Source organism: Chiloscyllium plagiosum, unplaced genomic scaffold, assembly GCF_037043375.1.
Source record: "Chiloscyllium plagiosum isolate Xiang-an unplaced genomic scaffold, Cpla_swu_hap1 HiC_scaffold_48, whole genome shotgun sequence".
In the NCBI taxonomy this organism is placed as follows: domain Eukaryota; kingdom Metazoa; phylum Chordata; class Chondrichthyes; order Orectolobiformes; family Hemiscylliidae; genus Chiloscyllium; species Chiloscyllium plagiosum.
Window position 1 is genome coordinate 49467383 of NW_028270186.1, and position 18444 is coordinate 49485826.

The window sequence follows — 18444 nt, forward strand, 5'->3', positions numbered from 1 at the left end:
ATCCATTATAAACCTCCTATCCACCACGCAAAACATACCATCACTTAGATATGGGGCCAAAACCTACTCCCAATGTTCCAAATGCAATGGTCCAGAGCCTCCTATTGACTGAGGCCTAAACCTCTGCCCGTGCTTTTCAATTTGCTTGAACAAAACGCCGACATTGTATTTGCCTTCCTAAACACCAACTGAAACTGCATGCTAAACATAAGAGAAAATTGAACTTGGAATTCTTTCTGCTTTCAGAAAATTGTCTATGCCTCTACTCCTTCCACCAAACATATGACCTCATATTTTCCACAAAGTATGGCAACTACAACGTTTTTCGAAGCATTCACTCCGTTCAAGTCATTCTGCAGCATGCCCGCTTCATCAATAAGATCTGGCCTTCCACCTATCATTGTGTCTTCTTCAAATGGAGCAACAACACCCTCAGTTCCTTTGAATGGATCATTCATACATCATGTGAATAGCTGTGGTGCCAACCCTGACTCCTTTGAACTCCACTAGTCACGGGATGCCATCCTGGAAGAGACCTCTTTACCCAACTGTCTGCCTTTTGCCAGTCAGCCAAGCCTCAATCCATGGCCTCTTATTTAGCAGTTTGCCATACTGCACCTTGACATATGTCTATGGAAATTCAAGCCGGTCACCTCCACAGGCTTGACTTCATCTCATTTGCTCATTATCTCCTCAAAGCATTCTAATACATTTGTCAAATGTGATTTCTCCTTGACAACCTGTGCTAATGCTTCACGTACTCTGTAATCCCATCCTTCCAATGACCTTCGATACTGTGTTTAACACAAAGCAGATTTTTTTGGTTGTTATCTAGAATATTAAAACTTTGCTTTCAGATCTGAATGTGAAGAACAAAGTTCAATCGGTGTTGAGATATGTAAACTCTCCGCTGTCTCAGTAGGGTCGATGAGTGAGTGAATTCCATCCCTCAGTGGGATCCCTCTACTCTCTCAGCATGGTCGATGAGTGACCTAACTGTTTTTCTCACATGGAGCAGGTAAATGCTTGCTGAAAACTGCAAAACAGATGGTGTGCTGAGAGTTGAGATGATTGTTTGAACCTATTCCTGGAATAAATTCACTTGAAACGTCTCCCACAATTCGAAAATATCGATGGGACATCAGTTCTACAGAGACGAGAGAGCACATCCCACAGACTACATGTTTGAAAGGTCTCAATGTGAAGACGTTCATGATATACTGTCCCCAGGAACGTTTATAGTGATTAATGTCTATATTCAGTGTCAACACGTTGATGACACGTTTCTATTCAGGAAAGAGTGCAGCACTTCCCGCAGTCAGGGCATTTAGAAAGACCTGTTAATACTGTGTGAAAGGTGATGAGCCATCCGGTCGCTCGGACGTAACAGCACGTCCCACAGATTTGGAACTGTAGATGTGTCTTCTCCGGGTGAGCACGTGGATCACACGTCAGGTCTCTTTGATTCTTAATGGACTCTTATTTATGTGAGCATATTTCTCAAAGATGAAGCACATAGAGGGTTGATAACATTTTCCAAAGTCCGGAGAGATAAAAGGTTCCTCATTAATATGAGCGAGGTGTTCGGTTCTCCAATCGCTGGATGTTTTAAAGCATTTTCCGCAGTTCAGGCATTGAAATAGTTTCTCATCATTTTGAACGAGTAGGTGTCGCAGCAGGTCAGAGACAGAGTGAATCCCTTTCCACACTCTGAGAAGGTGAATGGCTTGTTCCTGGTATCATTGCGTCCACGGGAATTCAGCTCAGACAGGGAGTGGATCCCCACGTTTCCCCAGTCTTTCCTCAGTATGATTGCAATTGAGCTTTGTAAGGTCTGATGACAGGTGGAAGCCTCGTCCACACACACAATAAGTGAACGATTTATCTCACTGTAACCAGAGCTTTTTCATTTCATGTTCGAAATCTGATCAAGTTGTATTCGGGATAAAGTGTGCAGCTTCATCAGATTATGGTGGAGAGGTTGGTTTGTAAATCTTACCCTTCTAAAATCCTGCGAAACTGATGTTATCCAAAAATGAGAGTGTGAAACCGTCTTTCACAAGACTCTAGATTCTGTCTGAAGATAAGGTCTGAAGGTAAGGGATTTTCGACACGAAGAATTTGAAGAGAATTTTGTCAGAATCTTTTATGCTCACAGCCTCCACCACAGAGACCAGCGGGTCAGCAGGTGGATATGAACACGATCACCTCCCTGTTCCCTCCAGGTCAAACACTGTATTGACTTGTCTGCCATCTAGTCCTGATGGAGCAGACATTTCTTACAATTGAATCATTGCAAAACTGAGGCATCTGACTTCAGTCCCGAACTCAAAATCCACTGCCTCGCCACTGAGTTAGAAGTGTGATATTGGAAGAACACAGCAGGGCAGGCAGCATCCAATGAGCAAGACAATCGATGTTTCGGGCACCATCAGGAAAGAGGCTTGTGAAGCGAGGTGGTAGAGAGACAAATGGAGCGTGTGTGGCTGGGACAAAGTAACTGAGAGTGTGATAGGAGGATGGAGGTGGGGGTAATGATTATAGGTCGCAGCGCAGGGTGGAGCAGATAGGTAGGAAGGAAGATGGACAGACAGGACAGTTCATGAGAGCGGCAGAAGCCCTGGACCTGAATGAACTTGGCTGTGTGGGAGGGAGAGTTGACATGTTCGGCCAGGGGCCAGTGGTGTTGTTTGGTGCGGGTGTCCCAGAGAAGTTTTCCGAAGTGGTCTGTAATTAGGCATCCGATCTCCTCAGTGTCGAGGAGACTGCAAAGGGAACAATGGATACAGTAAATGACATGCGTGGAAATGCAGGTGAAACTCTGATGGACATGGAAGGGTCCTTTGGGGCCTTGGACAGAGTTGAGGGCGGAGGTGTGGATGGATGTTTTGCAAATCCCCTGTTGGAATGAGAAGTTTGCTGGGAGCGGATGGGAGGGTGGTTTGGTGGGGGCGTGCACCATCAGGAAGTCGAAGAAGGAATGATATTTACAGAAAGTGGGTAGGGGTGGGGAGGGAAACATATCTTAGTTGGTGGGTTTCATTTGCAGCTGACGGAAATACCGGAGGATGACATGATGTCTACAGAGGGTGTTGGATTTTAAAGTGATGTAGAAGGGAGTTCCGTCCTCGTCTCAGTTGGAGGGATGAGTTTTGGGAGCGGAGTTGAGGAAAGTGGATGACATGAGCTGGAAGGCATTATCGACCAAGTCCTAGGAGAAAATGCGTCGCCACTGATTCAATCTCCTCCCAGGTAATTGTCTGAGTCTGAACAGGCACGTCATAACCATGGTAACATACTTCACTTCCTGATGTGTTTTTAATCACATATCCCCAACATCACCATGTCAGCCGACTTGCATTTCATTAACATCATTAACTCTTCCACGGCTCTGCTCTTCTGCAGCTCAAACTCGAATCCATTCGTTTGGAAGTCACGGTCATAATACACTTCCATCCGTCCATTCAAATTCCCTCCCTGCTGTTGTGCTCGTGATGCAAGGAATAGGGAGAGAGTGGAGTTGAACACATGGCTACAGGGATGGTGCAGGATGTAGGGTTTTGGATTCCTGGATAATTGGGGATCTTTCTGGGGTAGGTGGGACCTGTACAAGCAGGACGGTCTTCATCTGAACCAGAGGGGTACCAATATCCTGGGGGTAAATTCGCTAAGACTATTGGGGTGTGTTTAAACTAATCCAGCAGAGGGATGGGAACCAAAATTGTAGTTCACGTATCGAAAAGTTTGAGAATAGGGAGGTCCAGAACAAGTTTCAGGGTCGCAAGATTGCAAGACGTTGGTTTGGAGTATGTCTACTTCAACGCCAGGAGCATCTGGAATAAGGTCGATGACCTTACAGGATTGGTTGGTACCTGGGAATTCGGTGTTGTGGACATTTTGTAGACATGAATAGAACAGTGACATGAATAGTTGCTGCAGATTCCAGGATTTAGATGTTTCAGTAAGAACAGAGAAGAAGGTAAAAGAGGGGGGACTTGTGGCAGTGTTGGTCAAGGACAGTATGACAGTTGCAGAAAAGATGTTTGGGGACTTGTCAACTGAGGTAATATGGGCTGAAGTTAGAAACCGGAAATGAGATGTCACCCTGTTGGTAGTTTTCTATCGGCGTCCGAATAGTTCCAGAGATGTAGAGGAAAGGATAGCAAAGATGATTCTCGATAGCAGTGAGAATGACAGGGTAGTTGTTAAGGGGGATTTCAACTTTCCAAATATTGACTGGGAACAAACATAGTGCGAGTACTATAGATGGGTCAGTTTTTGTCCAATGTGGGCAGGAGGGCTTTCTCACACAGTATGTAGACAGGCCAACAAGGGGGGAGGCTACATTAGATTTGGTACTGGGTAATGAGCTCGGCCAGTTGTTAGACTTGGAAGTATGTGAGCACTTTGGTGATAGCGATCACAATTCTGTTATGTTTACTTTTGACATAGAAATGGATAGGTGTATACCACTGGGCAAGAGTTACAGCTGGGGGAAAGGCAATTATGATGAGATTCGGCCAGATTTAGGAAGCATAGGATGGAGAAGGAAACTGCAGTGGATAGGCACATTATAAATGTGGAGCTTATTCAAGGAAACGCTACTGTGTTTCTGAGATAAGTATGTACCTGTCAGGCAGAGTGAAAGCTGTCGAGAGCGGGAGCCGTGGTTTCCGAAGGAAGTAGAATGTCTGGTCAAGAGGAAGAAGAAGGCTTATGTTAGGATGAGAGGCGAAGGCTCAGTTAGGGCGCTTGAGGGTTACAAGGTAGCCAGGAAAGACCGAAAAAGAGAGCTCAGATGAGCCAGGAGGCGACATGAGAAGTTTTTGGCGGATAGGATCAGGGTAAACACTAAGGCTTTCTATAGGTATTTAAAGAATACATGAATGACGAGAGTAAGATTATGGCCAATCAGCAATAGCACTGGAAAGTTGTGTGTGGAGTCAGAGAAGATGGGGGAAGCACTAAATGAATACTTTTCAACAGTATTCATTCTAGAAAACGACAATGTTGTGGAGGAGAATACTGAGATACAGAGTACTACACTAGGTGGGATTGAGGTTCACAAGGAGGAGGTATTAGAAATCCTGCAGAGTGTGAAAATAGATAAGCCCCCTGGGCCGGATGAGCTTTATCCTAGGACCTTCTGGGAAGCCGGGGGGAGATTGCCGAGCGTTTGGCATTGAACTTTAAATCGTCATTGTCTACAGGAATAGTGCCATGCGACCTGAGGATAGCAAATATGGTTCCCATGTTCAAGAAGGGGAGTAGGGACAATCCTGTTAATTTTAGATCAGTGAGCCTCACTTCAGTTGTTGGTAAATTGTTGGAAAAGGTTATAAGAGATAGGATTTATAACTATCTGGAAAGGAATAATTTGTTCAGGGATAGTCAGCATGGTTTTATGAAGGGTAGGTCGTGCCTCACAAACCTAACTGATTTCTTTGAGAAGGTGACCAAGCAGGTAGATTAGAGTAAACCGAATGATGTTGTGTATATGGATTTCAGCAAGGCGTTCGATAAGGTACCCCACAGTAGGCTATTGCACAAAATGCGGAGGAATGGGATTTTGGGAGATGTAGCAGTTTGTATCAGTTATTGGCTTGCTGAAAGAAGACAGAGGGTGGTTGTTGATAGGAAATGTTCATCCTGAAGTCCAGTTACCAGTGGTATACCGCCAGGGTCGGTATTGGGTCCACAGCTGTTCGTTATTCTTTATAAACGAACTGGATGAGGGCGTAGAAGGGTGGGTTAGTAAATTTGCAGACGACACTAAGGTCGGTGGAGTTGTGGATAGTGATGAAGGATGTTGTAGTTTACAGAGAGACATAGGTAAGCTACCGAGCTGGGCTGAGAGGTGGCAAATGGAGTTTAATGCGGACAAGTGAGAGGTGATTCCTTTTGATCGGAACAACCGGAATGCAAAGTATTGTGCTAATGGTAAGTTTCTTGGTAGTGTAGGTGAGCAGAGAGATCTCGGTGTTCAGGTAGAGAGATCCTTGAAATTTGCCACCCAGGTTGAGAAGTTTGTTAAGAAGGAGGAGAAAGTGAGGACTGCAGATGCTGGAGATCAGAGCTGAAAATGTGTTGCTGGAAAAGCGCAGCAGGTCATTCCTGAAGAAGGGCTTATGCCCAAAACGTCGATTCTCCTGTTCCCTGGATGCTGCCTGACCTGCTGCGCTTTTCCAGTAACACATTTTCAGCTCAAGTTTATGAAGAAGGCATACAGTGTTTTAGCTTTTATTAATTGAGGGATCGAGTTCTGGAACCATGAGGTTATGCTACAGCTGGACAAAACGCTAATGCGGCCGCACTTGGACTATTATATACAGTTCTGGTCACAACATTATAAGAAGGATGATGAAGCTTTGGAAAAGGTGCAGAGGAGATTTACTCGTATGTTGCATGGCATGAAGGGAAGGTCTTACGAGGAAAGGGTGAGGGACTTGTGGTTGTTTTCGTCAGAGAGAAGAAGGTTGAGAGGTGACTTAATAGAGACATATAATATAATCAGAGGGTTTAGATCGGGTGGACAGGGAGAGCCTTCTTCCAAGAATGATGACGGCGAGCACGAGGGGGCATAGAATTAAATTGAGGGGTGATAGATATAGGACAGATGTCAGAGGTAGTTTCTTTACTCAGAGTATAGTAAGGGTATGGAATGCTTTGCCTGGAACGGTAGTAGATTCGCCAACTGTAAGTACATTTAAGTCGTCATTGGACAAGCATATGGACGTACATGGAATAGTGTAGGTTAGATGGACTTCAGATTGGTATGACAGGTTGGCGCAACATCGAGGGCCGAAGAGCCTGTACTGCGTTGTAATGTTCTATGTTCTATGTTCTATGGTCTAACTCCCACTGCTTCTATTCAAGAGTGCACTTGCGTTCTGTTCACTGTTTCATTGTGCATTATCTGAATGGCATTTTTACGAACGCCCATTTTCGCAAACGTGCACTGCGGCCTTCGCAGCTTTATCTTTCCACAAGGGCTCCCACAGGGTGGAAGGTAAGGAGTTGCAGGTTATTCACCCAATGATGTAATCCTGAGGTCTTCCAATACCTCTCCTGCATGTCGGAGTACTCAAAACAAGGGTTGCTCACCCATCACCGGGCAGCTAAATTTCAAATTTTTCATCGTTTTCTACAAATCTCTTGACTGTCTTCCCTCTATCTATCACTGTCATGTCCTCCAGCCCACTCAAGAGCAAATAGAGCTGGTCAATAGTATGCAACCCAGCCAGCGGACACGACACCCAAGATTATGTTTTAAAGTGCACTCTCAGATATTCTGCATTCCCTCGAATTCCAAGCTCCGGAGCATGTTCGATTTGAACTGTTTCACGTTTGGTGCCTAAAAGTCACCTGCCAAGGCCATAAATTATGAATTCCCTTGGCAACGTAAATCGCACCAGGCAAAAGGAAAGGAATTACTCACCAAGTGATTAAGAAAACCTGCAATACATGCTGAAATCAAGGGTAATGAGCTGGTATCAATACTACATCGTGCATTTTATATAAAAGAAGCTTCAAAGCTTTTACTTTGTGTGAGTTTAAACAAATGTTGATCCCTGTCACATTATGAGATATTGGGAAGTTGACAAAGTGTTATATCAAACACGTGATCAAAGAAGTGGGTTTCAAGTCGTATTTTGTCACACAAAACGAAGCTTGTATCACAAAACTGAGATGACCAAAGTTTTTCTGCTAGAGGTCATCATCTTTTGTCAGTCTCAAAACGCTTCATATGTTAGTGCTCCCATAGCTCAGTGGTTCGAGCCCGGGGTTGTAACCTCGATTCACACTACAACCTTGCTGAATTTTCTTGCAACTATTGCAGCAAGCATCCGAAGATGGATTCTCCTTGTTGTTAGGAATTACTTTTGAAGGAATAGCTGGAAGTCATTTTATAGGCAACCCCCCCCCCCCCCCCCCCCCCCCCCCCCCCCCCCCCGCCCCAGGCCCCATTTGTTTCTGTTTGGAAGTCCACATACGTGTTTTTCCTTCGAGGAACATGAGGATGACGAGCTTCTGATGCGAATAATGCCTTCGTTTGGCAGGAAGAACAACGTGATTCATGAAAAGCAGAAAAGAAACGGTGAAACAATGGGGGACGAAAACGTACAGGGATGCGGTTGAATGCTTCTGTTCCTTATGTCGAGACAGGAATCTGCTGGAATCCAATTAAACAGGCAGGAAGTTGGAAGAACACAGCTAGCCAGGCTGCCTCAGAGTTGGAGAAGTCAACGTTTAGCAGGTACAAATTATTGCCGATTGGGACAGTCCTTGAGGGACAGCCTCCCGCCTGTATACCCCTCTGCTTATGTAAACAGAATCGGTTTTAAAGCGAGTCATGAAGAAAGAAGAGGCCAAACGGGTCAATTCCTCATTTTATGGAAGTTGGGCTCTCCTGAGGCCTTTGTCACTTTCAAAAGATGTCTCTGTATAGTTCCCTCTATGGGTCAAAATGAGGTTCAGTTCTCCCACAGTTCATGAACAAAGTTGACGGTATCTGACTTCAGTCTCATTCACTGGTTCATTTGAGATTAAAACTTTGCAGGGAAAGTCTCATTCAGATGAACACTTCAGACGTCAGGCTGTGGGCCAATTGGTGGAAACTGGAAACGAGAATATTTGGATGTTTGATGACTGGCACTGACATAATGTGCCAGTCATCAAACATCTAAAAGCACGGTGTCACAAACACTCTTTTTTGGAAGGAATTTCTCATCGCAGGAAAAGAAACCTATGCTGTTTAGAGAAGACGCAATTGCACATGCCGTCCTTCCTAGTCGACTAGTGGTTACCATACAGCGATTTCACCGCTGTGGTTTGGATGAATTTCTTGGTCAGGGAATCTGGATTTATTGTTCCTGATAAGGGCAACAACACAAGTCGAGCGTCTTTGACATTTCAAATGCGTCCGCATGTGCCTTGAATAATTGTGCAGGGCCGCAAGGTGGCTCACTGGTTATCACTGCTGCCTCACAGCGCCAGAGATATGATTTGCCGACAACTGGGTCGACTGTCAGTAAGGTGCCTTATTCAGGAGCAAATGAAGAGAAAAAGGGTAAGGAATTCTTCTGTGAGGGTTAATTCCAGGAGGATTTGTGTGCATTTGTTGCATCGATAAGGCAATTTCTGAACTGTAGGCATTCCATGTTCCCTTATTGTGTTGCTTTAGCACATGTTCAGACAGGGGAGAAAAGTGAGGAAAAACAGTCACGACCCAATCAGTGATTGATCCATTGTGCAACAACCAACGGATTCACTTTTTACTGAACTAGCTCCCATTTTCCCTACATTGGTAATGGGTACACGTTACGTGCACACTCTCTAATTGGTTAACGTTAATTGGAAAGAAACCTCATAACACCTGCAACTGAGCACGACTCAGTGTAGAATGAGCTGATTGTATACAGCATTAGAGCGGGTTTTCATGTGTTGTTTTGGCCCCAGCATCCTTTCTCAACATGGACTATACTGGGACATAAAGAGATGATAAAAGACATGGATGGCGGCCAGAATGGGTACACGTTACATGCACACTCTCTAATTGGTTAACGTTAATTGGAAAGAAACCTCATAACACCTGCAACTGAGCACGACTCAGTGCAGAATGAGCTGATTGTATACAGCATTAGAGCGGGTTTTCATGGGTTTTTTTAGGCCCCAGCATCCTTTCTCAACATGGACTATACTGGGACATAAAGAGATGATAAAAGACATGGATGGCGATGACTGGAATGAAAAGACATCAGGAAGAATGGACAGCGTTTACTTGGAAACAGAATAATGGAAAGGAAGCCAACGATGTAGTGGGGGAAAATGCCATTTGAAAAGACAAAGCAGGGTTTCATGGGATGGTGGAAAAGACGAATAGATCATGTGGCGTGAAACCAGGTAAAACTGAGTTGTGTCCGTATAGAAGGTTTCTAGGTGATGTGAATTTGGTGAGAGTAAACAGGAGGGAAATTCCCTCATTCGGATGGATCTATATCTAGAGTATAGAACTTGAAAACCAGCGATGAATGATAGAGAGAAGTTTGGAGCTCGCATTCTTTTTCTTTCTACAGCTATTGAATTCGAAAATGCTTACTTTTTCTCAGGAAAAATTATTCAGAAGTTGATTCTAAAATATTTGTAAAGATGCGTGCAGACACACAAGGAGTGAATTTCACCGGGACAGGGAGTCTGGGCGGCCAGAATGGGTACACGTTACGTGCACACTCTCTAATTGGTTAACGTTAATTGGAAAGAAACCTCATAACACCTGCAACTGAGCACGACTCAGTGTAGAATGAGCTGATTGTGAGGAAAGCTTTAGCAGCTTGTTCTACGTGAACTTCTTTAAAATGTAAAGGAACTGAGCTGTTTGTGTTAGCTCAGCATTAAAGGAAGCCGGTTCGCACAGTCTGCTGCATAACTGGTTTATGATATAAAGTGATGCCAACAGTGTGGGAATAATTCGCGCAATGTATCAGCATACCTTCAGGATCCTGATCTCCCCATTCAGCTAATACTTTAGGAGATGGCGAGAATCAAAGTGAAACTATACTATCGTGAGTTGGAACAGACCTGCCGATGTGATGCACCTTTGTTCTTTCATCTGTCGCATTAGAAACTTTGGCTGCAATCACAGAGAAGGGAGTGAGTCCATTTGCTGCTCACTCATCTCCCGCAACCATGTCTAGTGACAAGACACGAAAATAATTCCTGTTTGAATTCTGTAATCTTCATAGCAGTACTTTGTCATTTCTATTCTAGTTTTTCTGATAAAAGGCAAAATGTCCAATGAGATAAACCTAAGAACTTTTGGATTGTTTTAATGGACTGTGCGAGTTTGCAGCAAAATTAGTAATATGATACGAGCTAAACATCCTTTCCAGAATTTAACACAGCGCAGGATCAGCGACAGGACAAACGTCATCGACTTCAAAAATCACCTCTGTATCTCTAGTGAGTGATGGATATTCACTCAGGGAGTCTTTATGGCTGGTCTTAAGTAACTGAGGTATTTCCCAAGGACAGAACACTCCACAAAATCAGATATTTTTTGAATAAATGCTGTTTTACTCAATGTTCTTTTGCAACTTTTAAACATATATATATTAAATATTAAATATATATGCATACACACATATACATGCATGCGCACACACATTTATACATATGTTTACATACACATATGTACATACATATAGCTCGCACATTCGACGGGAAGAACATTCGACGAGGAGGTTGAACAGTTCATCCACTTTATATTGGCGATGCCTCGTGCTCCCACGAGGAGGTTGAACAGTTCATCCACTTTACCAACACCTTCCACCCCGATCTCAAATTCACCTGGACCATCTCAGACTCCTCCCTCCCCTTCCCAGACCTTTCGATTTCTATCTTGCGTGACCGAATCGACATGGACATTTGCTATAAACCGACCGACTCCCACAGCTACCAAGACTTCACCTCCTCCCACCCTGCCCCCTGTAAAAACGCAATCCCATATTTGCAATTCCTTCGTCTCCACCGCATCTGCTCCCAGGAGGACCAGTTCCAAAACCATGCAACGCAGATGGCCTCCTTCTTCAAGGACCACAATTTCCCGCCAGACATAGTCGACGATGCCCTCCACCACATCTCTTCCACTTCCCGCTCCTCCGCCTTTGAGCCCCGCCCCTCCAACCGCCACCAGGACAGAACCCCACTGGCCCTCACCTACCACCCCATCAACCACCATGTACAACGTATCATCCGCCGTCATTTCCGCCACCTCCAAACAGACCCCACCACCAGGGATATATTTCCCTCCCCTCCTCTATCAGCGTTCCGAAAAGACCACACCCTCCGTGACTCCCTCGTCAGGTCCACACCCCCCACCAAACCAACCTCCACTCCCGGCACCTTCCCCTGCAACCGCAAGAAGTGCAAAACTTGCGCCCACACCTCCCCCCTTACTTCCCTCCAAGGCCCCAAGGGACACTTCCATATCCGCCACAAATTCACCTGCACCTCCACTTACATCATCTATTGCTTCCGCTGCACCCAATGTGGCCTCCTCTATGTTGGGGAGACAGGCCGCCCACTTGCGGAACGTTTCAGAGAACACCTCTGGGACACCCGGACCAACCAACCCAACCACCCGTAGCCCAACACTTTAACTCCCCCTCCCACTCCACCAAGGACATGCAGGTCCTTGGTCTCCTCCATCGCGAGACCATGGCAACACGACGGTTGGAGGAAGAGCGCCTCATTTTCTGCCTGGGAACCCTCCAACCACAAGGGATGAACTCAGATTTCTCCAGTTTCCTCATTTCCCCTCCCTCCACCTTGTCTCAGTTAAATCCCTCGAACTCAGCACCGCCTTCCTAACCTGCAATATTCTTCCTGACCTCTCCGCCTCCACCACACTCCGGCCTATCACCCTCACCTTGACCACCCTCCACCGCATTTCCAACGCCCCTCACCCAAGTCCCTACTCCCTACCTATTATCTTAACCTGCTGGACACACTTTCCTCATTCCTGAAGAAGGGCGTATGCCCGAAACGTCGATTCTCCTGTTCCTTGGATGCTGCCTGACCTGCTGCGCTTTTCCAGCAACACATTTTCAGCTCTGATCTCCAGCATCTGCAGTCCTCACTTTCTCCTAGAACATTCAAATGGCCGACCAACCAATTCCAAATATTCTGAATTCACACACACACACACATATGAATCTACGGGACATTTGAATCTACGGGAATTGCACCGAACCCCATCTCCTTGGCAACAGCTTTATGGAACTGGAGCTGGACATTGGATCTTTGGGTAGTCTGAGGTGAATTGAGAGGTGTTATAGGGAGGCAGTTACACTTCAGGTACAAGAAAAAGGTCGATGGTATACAGTCGGGAGACGAAAAGGGAACATGCAGCCAGTGCAGGCATCCACTTTGGCTTTGCCCATCTGTAACAAGCATACCGTATTTGTTACTTTTTTGGGGGATGTCCTACGAGGGGTAAGCCATGGGGTACAGATCTCTGGCACAGTGTTTGTCCCTGTGATCAGAAAGGTAGGGGAGACGGGAGGAGAGCAATAGTTATAGGGCACTACATGGTGAGGGGGACAGATTACAGTTTCAGTGGGTACAGGGCAGGCTCATTATTGATGTGATACCTCCTCGTTACCAAGGTTTGTGATGTCTCACAGCGTGTTTTCTGGATCCTTAAGGGGAGCGGGAGCAGCCCGAGGTCATGTTTCACATATGCACTAACAACACATGTAATAAAAGTGATGTGGATGTATGGCAGAAATTCAGGGATCCAGGGTGACATCTTAGATCTAGATCAAACAGAGTTGATCTCTCTCTGATTGGTTACACATGCCACGTTATAGTGAGGGAAAGAACAGGGAGAGAGCAGATGAACACGTGGTTGTAAGGATAGTGCAGGTGATAGGGATTTGGATATCTGGATAGTTGGGGCTCATTCTGGAGTCGGTTGGACCTCTACAAACAAGATGGTCTTCACCTTACCCGGAAGGGTACCAACATCCTGAGTGGATAATTTCTAAAGCTCCTCAGGAGGGTTTAAACGAATTCAGCAGCGGATTGCGAACCCGAATTTTAGCGGCAGTTTGCTGGAAGTTTTGAGTGGTTAGGACATAAATAGGTTTTCGGGTTTGCGAGTGAATGCTGGCAAGGATGAAGGTGGTTTGAAGTCTGTCTACTTCACCGCTAGGAGCATCTGGGATAAAGCAGGTGTCATGGGTTGTTCACTGGGACTTCAATATTGTGGCCATTTCAGAGACATGAATGGAGCACTGAAATGAATGGTTGTTCCTGGCACCTCAGTTTCGATTTTTCAGTAAGAACAGGGAAGTCGTTAAAAAGGGGGGAGATGTGGCATTTTTTGTCAAAGACAGTGCTATGGTAGCAGAAAGGATATTTGGTGAGGACCCGACTCAATCTGCTGAACTAGAATAGGCTGAGATTAAAATCAGGCAAGTGGAGGTCACCACCAAAATGTTCTAGAGATATGGAGGAAAAGATTGCAAAGATGATTCTGGATAGGAACGGAAGTAACAAGGTAGTTGTAGTGGAGAAGTTTAACTTTCCAAATATTGATTGCAAATGTTATTGTTTGAGGAGCTCTGATTGGTCAGTCTTTGTCCAATGTGTGCAGGAGGGTTTCGTGACGCAGCATGTAGATAGGCCAAGAAGAATCAAAAATATATTGGATTTGGTACTGCGTAATGAAGCAAGTCAACTGTTCGATTTGGAGATAATTGAGCACTTTGGTGATAGTGACCACAATTTGGTAAGTTTATTTAGTGATGCATAGGGATATATTTCTATATATATATCGCAGAACATGAGGTACCGCTGGGAGAAAGGCCAGTATGATGCGATCAGGCAAGGGTTAGGATGCACCAGATGGAAAAGTAAACGCAGGGGTTTTGCACACCTGAAATATGGAGCTTGTTCAGGGAGGCGCTCATGCATGTCCTTGCTAAGTGTGTATGTGTCATGCAGGGAATATGAGGTTGAGACAGGGAGCCATTTTTACTCAAAACGTTGAATTTCTTGTCAAGATGGAGAAGGCAGTGCATGTAACATGTAATATGAAAGCTGAGTTAGGGCACTTGAAAGTTAAAAGCTAGCAAGGAAGGGCCAAAAGAGAGAGCTACTCAGAGCAACAGGGAACATTAAAGGTCTTTAGCTGGCAGGGTCGTTTAAAACCCTGAAGCTTTCTCTTGTCATTTCAAGAAGAAAAGAATATCTAGGATATGATTAGGGCCTGTCAAGAACAGTAGGAGGACGTCGTCAACGGAGTCCGAGGATAGGAGAGGCGCTGAATGTATATTTTACATCATATCTCAAATGAAAAAGACAATGCTGTCGAAGAGAATTTTGAGATGCAATATGTTAGAATAAACGAAATTGATATTCATAAAGATGAGTTGTTAGCAATTCTTGAAAGCCTGAAAATAGATTGTCCCCTGGGATGTATCATAGGATTCTCTGGGAATCGTGGGAGGAGATTGCAGAACTTTTGACTACCAACTTTAGTTCGTCAGTGTCTATGTGATTAGTGCGAGAAGACTCGAATTCAGCAAATATTGTCCCCTTCTTCACGAAGAGGAGTAGGGAGAACGCTGGAAATTATAGAACAGTGGAACGTATTTCCGTGAAGGTGAAGTTTTGGGAAAGGTTATGAGAGATATGAATTATGATCACCTAAGCAGGAAGAAGTTGATTCGCTACAGTCAACACGATTTTGCGAATAGCAGGTTGTACCTCACAAACTTTATTGAGCTCTTTGAAAAGGTCAACAAACAAGTGGATGAGAGTAAAGTGGTTAACATGGTGGATATGATTTTCACGAATGCACGGTCGGCTGTTGCATAAAATACAGAGACATGGGATTGAGGGTGATTTCGCGGTTTAGATCAGTAAGTGGCTCGCTGAAAGAACACAGAGTGTGGTAGTTAATGGAAAATATTCATCCTGGAGTTCAGTTACTCATGGTGTACCACAAGGTTCCTTTTTGGGTCCACTGCTGTTTGTCACCTTTATAAATGACCTGGGTTCGAGCATGGGATGATGGATGAGGAAACTCGCAGAACACACTAAATCGATGGAGTTGTCAACAGTGCCGAAGTCTGCTGCAGGTTACAGAGGGATACGAATAATCTGCAGATCGGTGCTCAGAGCTGGCATATGGAGGTTATTGTGGAAAAGTGTGAGGTGATTTACTTTGGAATGAACAACAAGAATAAAAAGTTCTGGGCTAATTGTAATATTCTTGGAAGTTTTGATGAGCAGAGCGATCTCGGCGTCCATGTATATAAAACTCTGAAGGTTAACACACACGTTGATGGATTTGTTTGCAATGAGCACAGTGTGTTAGTTTTTATTGGGAGAGGGATTTAGTTTCAGGGCCAAACGATCCCTTTCCAGCTCCAGAAATTTGTCTGGTATGGCCAAACTTGTCGAGTTGCGTGCGGTTCTGGTCGCCACATTATAGAACGGATGTGAATGCATTGGAAAGGTTGTAGACGAGATTTCCTGGGATGTTGCCTTCTGTGAAGGGAAGGTCTTACGAGGAAAGGCTGAGGGACTTGAGGCTGTTTTTGATTGAGATTAGAATTTTGAGACGTGAATTAATAGAGACATAAAAGATGATCAGAGGTTGCTTTAAGGTGCACAGTGAAGGCCTTTTTCTTCAAATGGTGATGGTTGGCACAATGGTACATCGATGTACTTTGAGAGTGATTGATGCCGAAGTCGATTCCTTTCACAGAGAGTAGTAAGGGTGCAGAACGCCTTGCCTTCAACAGTTGTAGACTCACCAACATTCAGGGCAATTAAATGATCATTGGATACATTTACGGCTTATAATGCCAAAATGCTGGTCAGATGGACTTCACATTGGTATCACAGGTCTGTGCAACGTTAGTGCCAAAAGCTCTTTATTGCGGTGTAATATTCCGTGTTTGAACTGTTCTTCAGCTTGAAGGTGCAATCATCTCTGTTTACTATCAGTAAAACTAACACCTGGCGAAAATCCAATGCGCAATTTTGGCAGTGCATGTACTGCCATTTTGTAATGCAACTACAGCAAGCTAACTCATTACACCACTGGATCTGCCGTCTAATGATGACAAACGTCTCCTGATCTTACCACTGGGACTCTCAACCCAATTACTCACTTTTTTCTGTGGACCTGAAATGAAACATAGTGCAGAGCAGGTTATACTGATAATGAATCACCGATTATGAAGCATTAACTTCAGGAAAATGGCACAGAAAATGTGGTGAAAATCGATTTTATTGAATACTGCGCACATTTTCCGTGGCTTCCTGCGTTGATCACAGGAAATGTTATGTCGCCACTGTACTGGGATTTCCCTTCTATCAGCGTCAATTCGTCAGAGAATTCGATTCACTGACATTTCACCAACTTCCTTTGGCATGTTCATATGACACATCCACTCACACTGCACACAACATCAACAATGTTCAGCATACTACATCCACGAGCATGTGGAATAGTTTTCATAAACAGTGAAGTTCGGATAATGTTATGCAAAGGCAAATTGAAATTCAGTTTAATTAGTAAAGTCGCAAGAATCCAGAGTAAGATTCAAAATGTCAGAAATTCACGTTTATTACCTTGGGCATAATTCCAGCCCAGCAAAGGGGAAATCTGCCCCTGAATCCCCTGAATCCATGCAGTTGCTTGCTCCATGTGTCCACTTGGAAACCTATGTGAAGGAACATTCAAACTGAAGGAGAACTTGTGAGAATCCTCTGCTGTCTGATCTAAAGCTGAAACAAGAGCTGCCTATTCGAGCTGGGAGGGAAGCGAGGTAGAGGTGAGACCAAAATATTACTTGGCGTTTATTTCATATTGTCCTTATTGTGATTGTTTAAAAACCCGGGCCAGAAATGTCACAGACACAAAGGAGCAGAAGGAGGCCATTCTTAACACCGATCCTGCCCCGCCACGTCATTCGATATCATCATGGCTGACACAACAATGTTAAGTCTTTTTCCAGCCCATCCACGTCATCGTGTTGCCTAGTGGCTAGCAGATATTTATCGATCTCTATCATAAATAGACTTCGAAAATGTAAATCTGTGAGAGGAAAATGTTCCGTTTTGAGACAATGGGTTTCTGCACGAATATTGTTGGGTTTTCAGATGACAGCCGTGTCTGGTCTGACCACTTTGCAATACATAAATGAACACTCGACTCTGATGGGATTCGAACCCACAACCTTTGAATAGCAACTTGTATAGAGATATAGAAGTCCAACGCGCTTTGCATTACGCCACAGAGCCGCACACACAGTGAGCTTTAAGCACACAAGTTTGCCTTTGACGCATTGCGTTCAGTACACCCATCTCGCGCCTGTCTGTCCTCGTCACACTTTTCAGTGCCTGGCCCTTTGCCACGTGTTCTCTGGCTCATCAAGTGTTCGGTTACATACTGTTGAAACGTTCTCATGATACGTAGCTTTACCACATGTTCAGATAATAATTTCCAGATAATCAATACTCTATAGGTGAAAGCATTCTTCCTAAATCTAATCCTTGTCTCCTGTCTTTCATTTATGTCACTCTGTTCCTTCCCAATACAGGCTTATCCCTGTCACACATATCTATCCTCTTCATAAAATGAACACGTTAATCGGTTTCTCATTCAGCCTTCTCTGCGGTTAGATAAACATCCCCAGCCTAGCTCGTCTACCTTCACAATGGGAGAGGTCCAGCCCTTGCCATTCTTTTCATCTCCAGTGAAATTGTCCTCCTGCAATCTGACGCCTCCAGCAGTCTGGCGATTACAACGGAAAAGCAAAGTTCTCAGAAGGAAAGCCAAAAGGCCTGAACAAAATCAGCAGCTCTTGTCCATCTCTGATGAGAAAGGAAAGTTAACGTTTCGAGTCCAGTGATCCGTCTTCG

The 18444-nt window shown here is 44.6% G+C and overlaps 1 non-coding gene across 1 annotated transcript; it reads right to left on the bottom strand.

The window, feature by feature from the left end:
• Positions 1-17731: 17731 nt before the first annotated feature.
• trnar-ucu (transfer RNA arginine (anticodon UCU)) lies at positions 17732-17823 on the bottom strand. Its single transcript is given in 2 exon segments — positions 17732-17767; positions 17787-17823. It is a non-coding gene; the product is annotated as a tRNA-Arg (tRNA).
• Between the last annotated feature and the right edge of the window lie 621 nt (positions 17824-18444).